Genomic DNA, 12,500 nt, shown 5'->3' on the forward strand with positions numbered 1-12,500 from the left:
TATATACATACAAATATGTGTATATATATATATACATAAATACACACATAAATGTGTATATATACACACATACAAGTGTGTATACATACACACAAGGATGTGTATATATACACACATATATGTGTGTATATATATATATACATATGTACACACACATATATGTGTGGAAATATATATATATACGTTTGTGTGTATATGTGTATATACAGCATATATACAGTATACACACATATGTGTGTATACTGTATATATATGCTGTATATACACACACATAAATGTGTATATATATATACACACGTGTGTATATATACATACAAATATGTGTATATATATATACATACATACACACACACAAGTGTCTGCATACACACAAGTATGTGTATATATACACACATACATGTGTATATATATATATACAAACACACACATAAATGTGTGTATATTTACACACACACATATGTGTGTATATATATATATAAGTGTATATACTGTATATATATATATATATATATATATATATATATATATATATATATATATATATATGCATATATGTTCGTTGAAATCACACCCCTGATCTAAAATATTAGAATCTCTCAAAATAAAAATAAAACAGTTAATCAATTAATGATTTAATTAATTTGGAAAAATTACAACAATAATAAAAAACATTAATATTCATATTTTTGTACAGGCAGAATGTTTGACAGTTACACAATATTATTATTATTTACTATATATTTAGTTTTCTATTCTAACAGGGGGGAAAATCCGCAAAAAAAATTGGTATTTAATGAGAAAAACTGGACTTTTCTCGCTAAGGTTCTGACAAAATGAAACTAAACGTTTTGTGAACTCCTATAAACTGTGTATAAAAGTGATTTTTTTCTACACTTAAATTAAAATGTCTATTTTTGGCCCAAATAATGCATGGATTGTGTTTCACTCCCTGACCCTCTCTTATGTGGGCGGTCTTATCAGACTCTTCTTCTTCTCAAACCGTGGTGGTCGCAGGCTCCATCTAGTGGTACGCCATAGAATCACTTCAATATAGGGACGTTTACCATGCCGACGCGGCACTTTTTGGCAGTATTGGTACCGGTGAGTACTTGTAACGAAGACCTCGTTCACACTGCAGGTCAATTCCGATTTTTTCCCCCCACATTTTTCATATCCGACCCAGGCCTCTTTCGTTTCCGGATATTAATCCGATATATATGCGATGCGTCGCATATATATCGCATTCATCCGACCAGAACATCGTCATTATTCGCCGAAATGGACGGTTACAAAATAAGTAGCTGACAATGGAGCAAAAAACAGGTGAAAATAAAATGTTTTAGGAACTCACGTGAAAGTTTTACCACTCCTGCCCACAGACTTGCTCTTCCAGCAGACATCCAAGCAGAATATCCCGTAAAACTGCCAAAATACTTGTCCCCTTCCTTCGTAATCTAGTTCGGTTCAGAAAAGATCGCACAAAACCCTTGAAGTTGCGGACTAGAGTTGAAGCGATGTTTACTTCTGTAAACACTGCAGTGTGTGCGATACCAGGACATCAAGTCAGATTGCATTCACATTAGAAATCACTTTTCTTGTCATGTGAACGGTCACTAAAAAGATCTGATTCGACACAAGAATCCGAATGGATCATAGTCTTAGTCTATTCCAGATCTTATTTGGACCGGTCCCTCGTACCATCCCAACCACGATCAGTTCTGACCATGTTTACTTCTGCAAACACTGCAGTGTGTGCGATACCAGGACATCAAGTCAGATCGCATTCACATTAGAAATCACTTTTTCTGTCATGTGAACGGTCACTAAAAAGATCTGATTCGACACAAGAATCCGAATGGATCATAGCCTTAGTCTATTCCAGGTATAATTTTAACCGGTCCTTCGTACCATCCCAACCACAATCAGTTCTGACCATGTTTACTTCTGTAAACACTGCAGTTTGTGCGATACCAGGACATCAAGTCAGATTGCATTCACATTAGAAATCACTTTTTTTTCGTCATGTGAACGGTCACTAAAAAGATCTGATTCGACAAAAGAATCCGAATGGATCATAGCCTTAGTCTATTCCAGATCTAATTTGAACCGGTCCCTCGTACCATCCCAACCACGATCAGTTCTTGTGCGATACCAGGACATCAAGTCAGATTGCATTCACATTAGAAATCACTTTTTGTGTCATGTGAACGGTCACTAAAAAGATCTGATTCCACAAAAGAATCCGAATGGATCATAGCCTTAGTCTATTCCAGATCTAATTTGAACCGGTCCCTCGTACCATCCCAACCACGATCAGTTCTTGTGCGATACCAGGACATCAAGTCAGATTGCATTCACATTAGAAATCACTTTTTCTGTCATGTGAACGGTCACTAAAAAGATCTGATTCGACAAAAGAATCCGAATGGATCATAGCCTTAGTCTATTCCAGATCTAATTTGAACCGATCCTTTGTACCATCCCAACCACGATCAGTTCTGACCATGTTTACTTCTGTAAACACTGCATTGTGTGCGATACCAGGACATCAAGTCAGATTGCATTCACATTAGAAATCACTTTTCTTGTCATGTGAACGGTCACTAAAAAGATCTGATTTGACAAAAGAATCCGAATGGATCATAGCCTTAGTCTATTCCAGATCTAATTTGAACCGGTCCTTTGTACCATCCCAACCACGATCAGTTCTGACCATGTTTACTTCTGTAAACACTGCATTGTGTGCGATACCAGGACATCAAGTCAGATTGCATTCACATTAGAAATCACTTTATTTGTCATGTGAACGGTCACTAAAAAGATCTGATTTGACAAAATAATCCGAATGGATCATAGCCTTAGTCTATTCCAGATCTAATTTGAACCGGTCCCTCGTACCATCCCAACCACGATCAGTTCTTGTGCGATACCAGGACATCAAGTCAGATTGCATTCACATTAGAAATCACTTTTGTTGTCATGTGAACGGTCACTAAAAAGATCTGATTTGACAAAAGAATCAGAATGGATCATAGTCTTAGTCTATTCCAGTTCTAATTTGAACCGGTCCTTCATACCATCCCAACCACGATCAGTTCTGACCATGTTTACTTCTGTAAACACTGCAGTGTGTGCGATACCAAGACATCAAGTCAGATCACATTCACATTAGAAATCACTTTTGTTGTCATGTGAACGGTCACTAAAAAGATCTGATTCGACAAAAGAATCAGAATGGATCATAGCCTTAGTCTATTCCAGATCTAATTTGGACCGGTCCCTCGTACCATCCCAACCACGATCAGTTCTTGTGCGATACCAGGACATCAAGTCAGATTGCATTCACATTAGAAATCACTTTTTTTGTCATGTGAACGGTCACTAAAAAGATCTGATTCGACACAAGAATCCGAATGGATCATAGCCTTAGTCTATTCCAGATCTTATTTGGACCGGTCCCTCGTACCATCCCAACCACAATCAGTTCTGACCATGTTTACTTCTGTAAACACTGCATTGTGTGCGATACCAGGACATCAAGTCAGATTGCATTCACATTAGAAATCACTTTTTTTTCGTCATGTGAACGGTCACTAAAAAGATCTGATTCGACAAAAGAATCCGAATGGATCATAGCCTTAGTCTATTCCAGATCTTATTTGGACCGGTCCCTCGTACCATCCCAACCATGATCAGTTCTGACCATGTTTACTTCTGTAAACACTGCATTGTGTGCGATACCAGGACATCAAGTCAGATTGCATTCACATTAGAAATCACTTTTTTTTCGTCATGTGAACGGTCACTAAAAAGATCTGATTTGACAAAAGAATCCGAATGGATCATAGCCTTAGTCTATTCCGGATCTAATTTGAACCGGTCCTTCGTACCATCCCAACCACGATCAGTTCTTGTGCGATACCAGGACATCAAGTCAGATCGCATCCACATTAGAAATCACTTTTTTTGTCATGTGAACGGTCACTAAAAAGATCTGATTTGACAAAAGAATCCGAATGGATCATAGCCTTAGTCTATTCCAGATCTAATTTGAACCGGTCCTTCGTACCATCCCAACCACGATCAGTTCTTGTGCGATACCAGGACATCAAGTCAGATCGCATCCACATTAGAAATCACTTTTTTTGTCATGTGAACGGTCACTAAAAAGATCTGATTTGACAAAAGAATCCGAATGGATCATAGCCTTAGTCTATTCCAGATCTAATTTGAACCGGTTCCTCGTACCATCCCAACCACGATCAGTTCTGACCATGTTTACTTCTCTAAACACTGCAGTTTGTGCGATACCAGGACATCAAGTCAGATTGCATTCACATTAGAAATCACTTTTTGTGTCATGTGAACGGTCACTAAAAAGATCTGATTCCACAAAAGAATCCGAATGGATCATAGCCTTAGTCTATTCCAGATCTAATTTGGACCGGTTCCTCGTACCATCCCAACCACGATCAGTTCTTGTGCGTTACCAGGACATCAAGTCAGATTGCATTCACATTAGAAATCACTTTTCTTGTCATGTGAACGGTCACTAAAAAGATCTGATTCGACAAAAGAATCCAAATAGATCATAGCCTTAGTCTATTCCAGATCTAATTTGGACCGGTTCCTCGTACCATCCCAACCACGATCAGTTCTTGTGCGTTACCAGGACATCAAGTCAGATTGCATTCACATTAGAAATCACTTTTCTTGTCATGTGAACGGTCACTAAAAAGATCTGATTCGACAAAAGAATCTGAATGGATCATAGCCTTAGTCTATTCCAGATCTAATTTGAACCGGTCCTTCGTACCATCCCAACCACGATCAGTTCTGACCATGTTTACTTCTGCAAACACTGCAGTGTGTGCGATACCAGGACATCAAGTCGGATCGCATTCACATTAGAAATCACTTTTTCTGTCATGTGAACGGTCACTAAAAAGATCTGATTCGACACAAGAATCCGAATGGATCATAGTCTTAGTCTATTCCAGATCTTATTTGGACCGGTCCCTCGTACCATCCCAACCACGATCAGTTCTGACCATGTTTACTTCTGTAAACACTGCAGTGTGTGCGATACCAGGACATCAAGTCAGATTGCATTCACATAAGAAATCACTTTTTTTGTCATGTGAACGGTCACTAAAAAGATCTGATTCGACAAAAGAATCCGAATGGATCATAGCCTTAGTCTTTTCCAGGTATAATTTGGGCCGGTCCCTCGTACCATCCCAACCAGGATCAGTTCTTGTGCGATACCAGGACATCAAGTCAGATTGCATTCACATTAGAAATCACTTTTCTTGTCATGTGAACGGTCACTAAAAAGATCTGATTTGACAAACAAAATCCAAATGGATCGTAACCTTAGTCTATTCCAGATCTATTTTGGACCGGTCCCTCGTACAATCCCAACCACGATCAGTTCTGACCATGTTTACTTCTGTAAACACTGCAGTGTGTGCGATACCAAGACATCAAGTCAGATTGCATTCACATTAGAAATCACTTTTCTTGTCATGTGAACGGTCACTAAAAAGATCTGATTCCACAAAAGAATCTGAATGGATCATAGCCTTAGTCTATTCCGGATCTAATTTGGACCGGTCCCTCGTACCATCCCAACCACGATCAGTTCTTGTGCGATACCAGGACATCAAGTCAGATTTCATCCACATTAGAAATCACTTTTGTTGTCATGTGAACGGTCACTAAAAAGATCTGATTTGACAAAAAAATCCGAATGGATCATAGCCTTAGTCTATTCCAGATCTAATTTGGACCGGTCCCTCGTACCATCCCAACCACGATCAGTTCTGACCATGTTTACTTCTGTAAACACTGCAGTGTGTGCGATACCAAGACATCAAGTCAGATTGCATTCACATTAGAAATCACTTTTCTTGTCATGTGAACGGTCACTAAAAAGATCTGATTCGACACAAGAATCCGAATGGATCATAGTCTTAGTCTATTCCAGATCTAATTTGGACCGGTCCCTCGTACCATCCCAACCACGATCAGTTCTTGTGCGATACCAGGACATCAAGTCAGATCACATTCACATTAGAAATCACTTTTGTTGTCATGTGAACGGTCACTAAAAAGATCTGATTCGACAAAAGAATCAGAATGGATCATAGCCTTAGTCTATTCCAGATCTAATTTGGACCGGTCCCTCGTACCATCCCAACCACGATCAGTTCTGACCATGTTTACTTCTGTAAACACTGCAGTGTGTGCGATACCAGGACATCAAGTCAGATTGCATTCACATAAGAAATCACTTTTTTTGTCATGTGAACGGTCACTAAAAAGATCTGATTCGACAAAAGAATCCGAATGGATCATAGCCTTAGTCTTTTCCAGGTATAATTTGGGCCGGTCCCTCGTACCATCCCAACCAGGATCAGTTCTTGTGCGATACCAGGACATCAAGTCAGATTGCATTCACATTAGAAATCACTTTTCTTGTCATGTGAACGGTCACTAAAAAGATCTGATTTGACAAACAAAATCCAAATGGATCGTAACCTTAGTCTATTCCAGATCTATTTTGGACCGGTCCCTCGTACAATCCCAACCACGATCAGTTCTGACCATGTTTACTTCTGTAAACACTGCAGTGTGTGCGATACCAAGACATCAAGTCAGATTGCATTCACATTAGAAATCACTTTTCTTGTCATGTGAACGGTCACTAAAAAGATCTGATTCCACAAAAGAATCTGAATGGATCATAGCCTTAGTCTATTCCGGATCTAATTTGGACCGGTCCCTCGTACCATCCCAACCACGATCAGTTCTTGTGCGATACCAGGACATCAAGTCAGATTTCATCCACATTAGAAATCACTTTTGTTGTCATGTGAACGGTCACTAAAAAGATCTGATTTGACAAAAAAATCCGAATGGATCATAGCCTTAGTCTATTCCAGATCTAATTTGGACCGGTCCCTCGTACCATCCCAACCACGATCAGTTCTGACCATGTTTACTTCTGTAAACACTGCAGTGTGTGCGATACCAAGACATCAAGTCAGATTGCATTCACATTAGAAATCACTTTTCTTGTCATGTGAACGGTCACTAAAAAGATCTGATTCGACACAAGAATCCGAGTGGATCATAGTCTTAGTCTATTCCAGATCTAATTTGGACCGGTCCCTCGTACCATCCCAACCACGATCAGTTCTTGTGCGATACCAGGACATCAAGTCAGATCACATTCACATTAGAAATCACTTTTGTTGTCATGTGAACGGTCACTAAAAAGATCTGATTTGACAAAAGAATCCGAATGGATCATAGCCTTAGTCTATTCCAGATCTAATTTGGACCGGTCCTTCGTACCATCCCAACCACGATCAGTTCTTGTGCGTTACCAGGACATCAAGTCAGATTGCATTCACATAAGAAATCACTTTTTGTGTCATGTGAACGGTCACTAAAAAGATCTGATTCGACAAAAGAATCCGAATGGATCATAGCCTTAGTCTATTCCAGATCTAATTTTAACCGGTCCTTCGTACCATCCCAACCACGATCAGTTCTTGTGTGATACCAGGACATCAAGTCAGATCGCATTCACATTAGAAATCACTTTTCTGTCATGTGAACGGTCACTAAAAAGATCTGATTTGACAAACAAAATCCGAATGGATCGTAACCTTAGTCTATTCCAGATCTAATTTGAACCGGTCCTTCGTACCATCCCAACCACGATCAGTTCTGACCATGTTTACTTCTGTAAACACTGCAGTGTGTGCGATACCAGGACATCAAGTCAGATCGCATTCACATTAGAAATCACTTTTTCTGTCATGTGAACGGTCACTAAAAAGATCTGATTCCACAAAAGAATCCGAATGGATCATAGCCTTAGTCTATTCCAGATCTAATTTTAACCGGTCCTTCGTACCATCCCAACCACGATCAGTTCTTGTGCGATACCAGGACATCAAGTCAGATTGCATTCACATTAGAAATCACTTTTTCTGTCATGTGAACGGTCACTAAAAAGATCTGATTCGACAAAAGAATCCGAATGGATCATAGCCTTAGTCTATTCCAGATCTAATTTGAACCGGTCCCTCGTACCATCCCAACCACGATCAGTTCTTGTGCGATACCAGGACATCAAGTCAGATTGCATTCACATTAGAAATCACTTTTTTTTCGTCATGTGAACGGTCACTAAAAAGATCTGATTTGACAAAAGAATCCGAATGGATCATAGTCTTAGTCTATTCCAGATCTAATTTGGACCGGTCCCTTGTACCATCCCAACCACGATCAGTTCTGACCATCTTCTTCTTCTGTGAACGTTGGGTGCACTTGGGGACGGCGTGGAGCAGTTGGGAGAACGGCCGTGCCAGCCACCTGAGGGTTCCTAGTTTGATCCCCACCTTCTACCAACCTCGTCACGTCCTTTGTGTCCTTGAGCAAGACACTTCACCCTTGCTCCTGATGGGTCGTGGTTAGGGCCTTGCATGGCATCAGTGTGTGAATGTGTGTGTGAATGGGTGAATGTGGAAATAGTGCTTTGAGTACCTTGAAGGTAGAAAAGCGCGATACAGGTATAACTCATTGACCATTTACTTTACGCTCAGTAGCCAGCTCATTTCTGAGGCCCCTGGGTCCTGTTGCTTGAACTCTGACCCTCCCTGAGCCGGAACGGGAAAGGCTTCTACCAGCCCAACACCGACATCTCTTCCATAGAGTTGTCAAGCTTTGCTAAAAATAAACAAACAATGAAACAACCCCCTTCTTTTGGACGCTGCGACCCCCGCCGAGCACACCTATAATTACCCTTCTCTCCGTTTAGTTTGGAATGCATCCTAAACACAATTATGTCTCTCTCTAATAGTAATAATGATAGGCCTCGGGGGGGGGGGGAGATGCCTGCAACTCTATTCCAGGGTTGTCCCCATGCCAATGTTTTGGTACTTTTCAAAATAAAGGGGACAACAAAGAAAATGTCATTATTGGCTTGATTTGAACAGGAAATCTCATGATACATTAAACCATACTTGCCAACCCTCCCGGATTTTCCGGGAGACTCCCGAAATTCAGCGCCTCTCCCGAAAACCTCCCGGGACAAATTTTCTCCCGAAAATCTCCCGAAATTCAAGCGGAGCAGGAGGCCACGCCCCCCTCCAGCTCCATGCGGACCTGAGTCCACTTTCCCACAATATAAAGAACGTCTACAGTAAAGCAGTCCGTCTAAACAGCAATGTTGTGACACTCTTAAACAGGACAATACTGCCATCTAGTGCATTTGATGAAAGCACTTTTGTGCGTGCCACACAGCAATGCATCATCAGAGAGGGTGTTCAGCATGGTTAGAAAGATAGTGACAGAGAATAGAACAAGGATGGACAATTCAACCCTTAACTCAACAATGAGTAGTAGTACTATATGATTTGCCTGAGAAGCTGGACAGGACACAAAAAAAAAAAAAAAAAAAAAAAACAATGAGTAGATGAGTGTTATGTGTGTGTATATGTGTAGATAAATGAACACTGAAATTCAAGTATTTCTTTTATTTATATATATATATATATATATATATATATATATATATATATATATATATATATATATATATATATATATATATATATAAGGTTATCCAAAAAATAGTGCTCGATACCGTAGTAGAGCGCAATATATGTATGTGTGGGAAAAAAATCCTTGATGAAAAGCGGATACAATTTCACCCTCACCTATGAACCCACGCCTGGAAACCAACCAAAAAAGAACAGAAAACGAAACAACATCATCTGGTACAACCCCCCATACAGCAAAAACGTCTCAACTAACATTGGCCACAAATTCCTCACTCTGATTGACAAACACTTTCCCAAAGGCAACAGCCTAAGAAAAGTATTCAACAAGAACAACATTAAATTGAGCTACAGCTGTATGAACAATATACGACAAATCATCTCAAACCACAACAAAACAATTGCAAATGAGCCGTCGGCCCCCGGACAGAGCGACCCCAAAACCAACAAAGGATGCAACTGCCGCAAGAAACCTGATTGCCCTCTCAACGGGGGGTGCTTACAAACATCAGTTGTCTACCAATCTAAGGTAACACGCAAGGACATTAACACATCCGACACATATGTAGGATTAACCGAGGGAGAGTTTAAGACCAGATGGAACAATCACAAGGCTTCTTTCAGGAACCAAAACCTGCGGAATACCACAGAACTCAGCAAACACATTTGGGACCTCAAAGACAATAATGTTGAATATTCAATAACATGGCAAATTCTTGCATCCAGCACACCTTACAATAGTGGTAATAAAAGATGCAACCTATGCTTGAAAGAGAAACTGTTTATTATTTACCGCCCAGACCTGTCATCCCTCAACAAGCGCAGCGAAATTGTAACAACATGCCGCCATAGACGGAAACACCTCCTAGGTAACACATGAGCCAATCACCACGCCCCTAGGCCAGCCTGTACCCACCCACTCTGTGCCCTATATAAACCATGGTATGTGAATGCTCCCATTAAAATCTCCTGATGATTGAGGGAACCCCCTCATGAAACAGGCCTGTAGAGATGAAATAGTCTTGTGATTTTTTTCCCACACATACATATATATATATATATATATATATATATATATATATATATATATATATATATATATATATATATATATATATATATATATGAAATACTTGACTTGGTGAATTCTAACTGTAAATATACTCCTCCCCTCTTAACCACGCCCCCCGCACCCACCCCCCACCCCCCACCTCCCGAAATTGGAGGTCTCAAGGTTGGCAAGTATGCATTAAACTAGTGTTGTCCCGATACCGGTACCAAAATGATTTCGGTACTTTTCTAAATAAAAGGGACCGCAAAAAAATGGCATTATTGGGTTTTTTTTTTAACAAAAATTTTTATTGTACATGAAACATATGTTTATTATTGTCATTTAGTCCTTAAATAAAATAGTGAACATACTAGACAACTTGTCCTTTAGTAGTAAGTAAACAAACAAAGACTCCTAATTAGTCTATGCAGTAACATATTGTGTCATTTATTCTATTATTTTGTCAACATTAATAAAGGACAAGCTGTAAAAAAAATAGTATTAATCTACTTGTTCATTTACTGTTAATATTTAACATGTTCTATCTACACTTCTGTTCAAATGTAATAATCACTTATTCTTCTCTTCTTTCATACTTTACATTAGTTTTGGATGATACCACACATTTAGGTATCAATCCGATACTAATTCGTTACAGGATCATATTCAAAGTCCTCATGAGTCCAAGGACATATTTCCTGACTATAAACATAATATGAGTTAAAAAAAAACAAAAGGAGATGTGATGCTAAAAAATATCGACTAGATACGTGCCTATACTTGGTATCATTACAGTGGATGTCAGGTGTAGATGGTGTTTGTTTACATTTAGCATGTTTAGCTATTCCTCGTCCTGCAGTGATAATGCTACTTGTAAGAAACTTACTTTACTTGTCGCCACGGAGACAAGGATTAGTGATTTAGAAGTAGCTAAAACACTGTGGATGGATGTTAGCCGAGGGTGTTTCAGTGTCATAACTTCACCTTTATCTTTACTTTTTACGCCAAAATGCGTCCGTTCTCCCTTTTTCTGTCTACACACTGTGTCTGCTTGTAAGTACTCCGTGTGTGTGCGCTGCCGAACATGCTCGTAAAACCAGCAATGTCACGACGTGTTTTCATCCTGAAAGAAAGCGAGGCTTAAAAGAATGGTTAGAAGTTGTTGAAGCTGGCCCATAAAAGATGAAGCGCCGTCTAACGTGTAGATACCTGGTCCCCACCACACACGCCTGGAACGTCTCGCCATATTTTCTCCGCACATGCACGGCTCTCCTTTATGACACTTTTTTTTTTTTTTTTATGGGCCATATTTTTTCTGCACAATTTGTCTGTGGAGCAAAAGTGACATTTAGAGGCTGCGAGCCCATAAAGTAGCCTCCTCCTATTTCAGACCATAACCACGGCCTGACCCCACCTCCCGTGTCCACTCTCTGCCAGTGCACCATGTGGGAACCTTCTGGCACCTGACGGCATACTTGCCAACCCTCCCGAATTTTCCGGGAGACTCCCGAAATTCAGCGCCTCTCCCGAAAACCTCCCGGGACAAATATTCTCCCGAAAATCTCCCGATTTTCAGCCGGGGCTGGAAGCCACGCCCCCTCCAGCTCCATGCGACGATTGGTATGTGTTTGTTTGGCATTAAAGGAAACTAACAACTATGAACTAGGTTTACAGCATATGAAATACATTTGGCAACAACATGCACTTTGAGAGTGCAGACAGCCCAATTTTCATCAATTAATATATTCTGTAGACATACCCTCATCCGCGCTCTTTTCCCGAAAGCTGATCTGTCCAGTTTTGGAGTTGATGTCAGCAGGCCAGGGAAGCTAGGGTCGATATTCTTCTCTTGATCATCTTCGGTGGCATAA

The sequence above is a fragment of the Nerophis lumbriciformis genome, linkage group LG16, assembly GCF_033978685.3.
Source record: "Nerophis lumbriciformis linkage group LG16, RoL_Nlum_v2.1, whole genome shotgun sequence".
Taxonomy (NCBI): Eukaryota; Metazoa; Chordata; class Actinopteri; order Syngnathiformes; family Syngnathidae; genus Nerophis; species Nerophis lumbriciformis.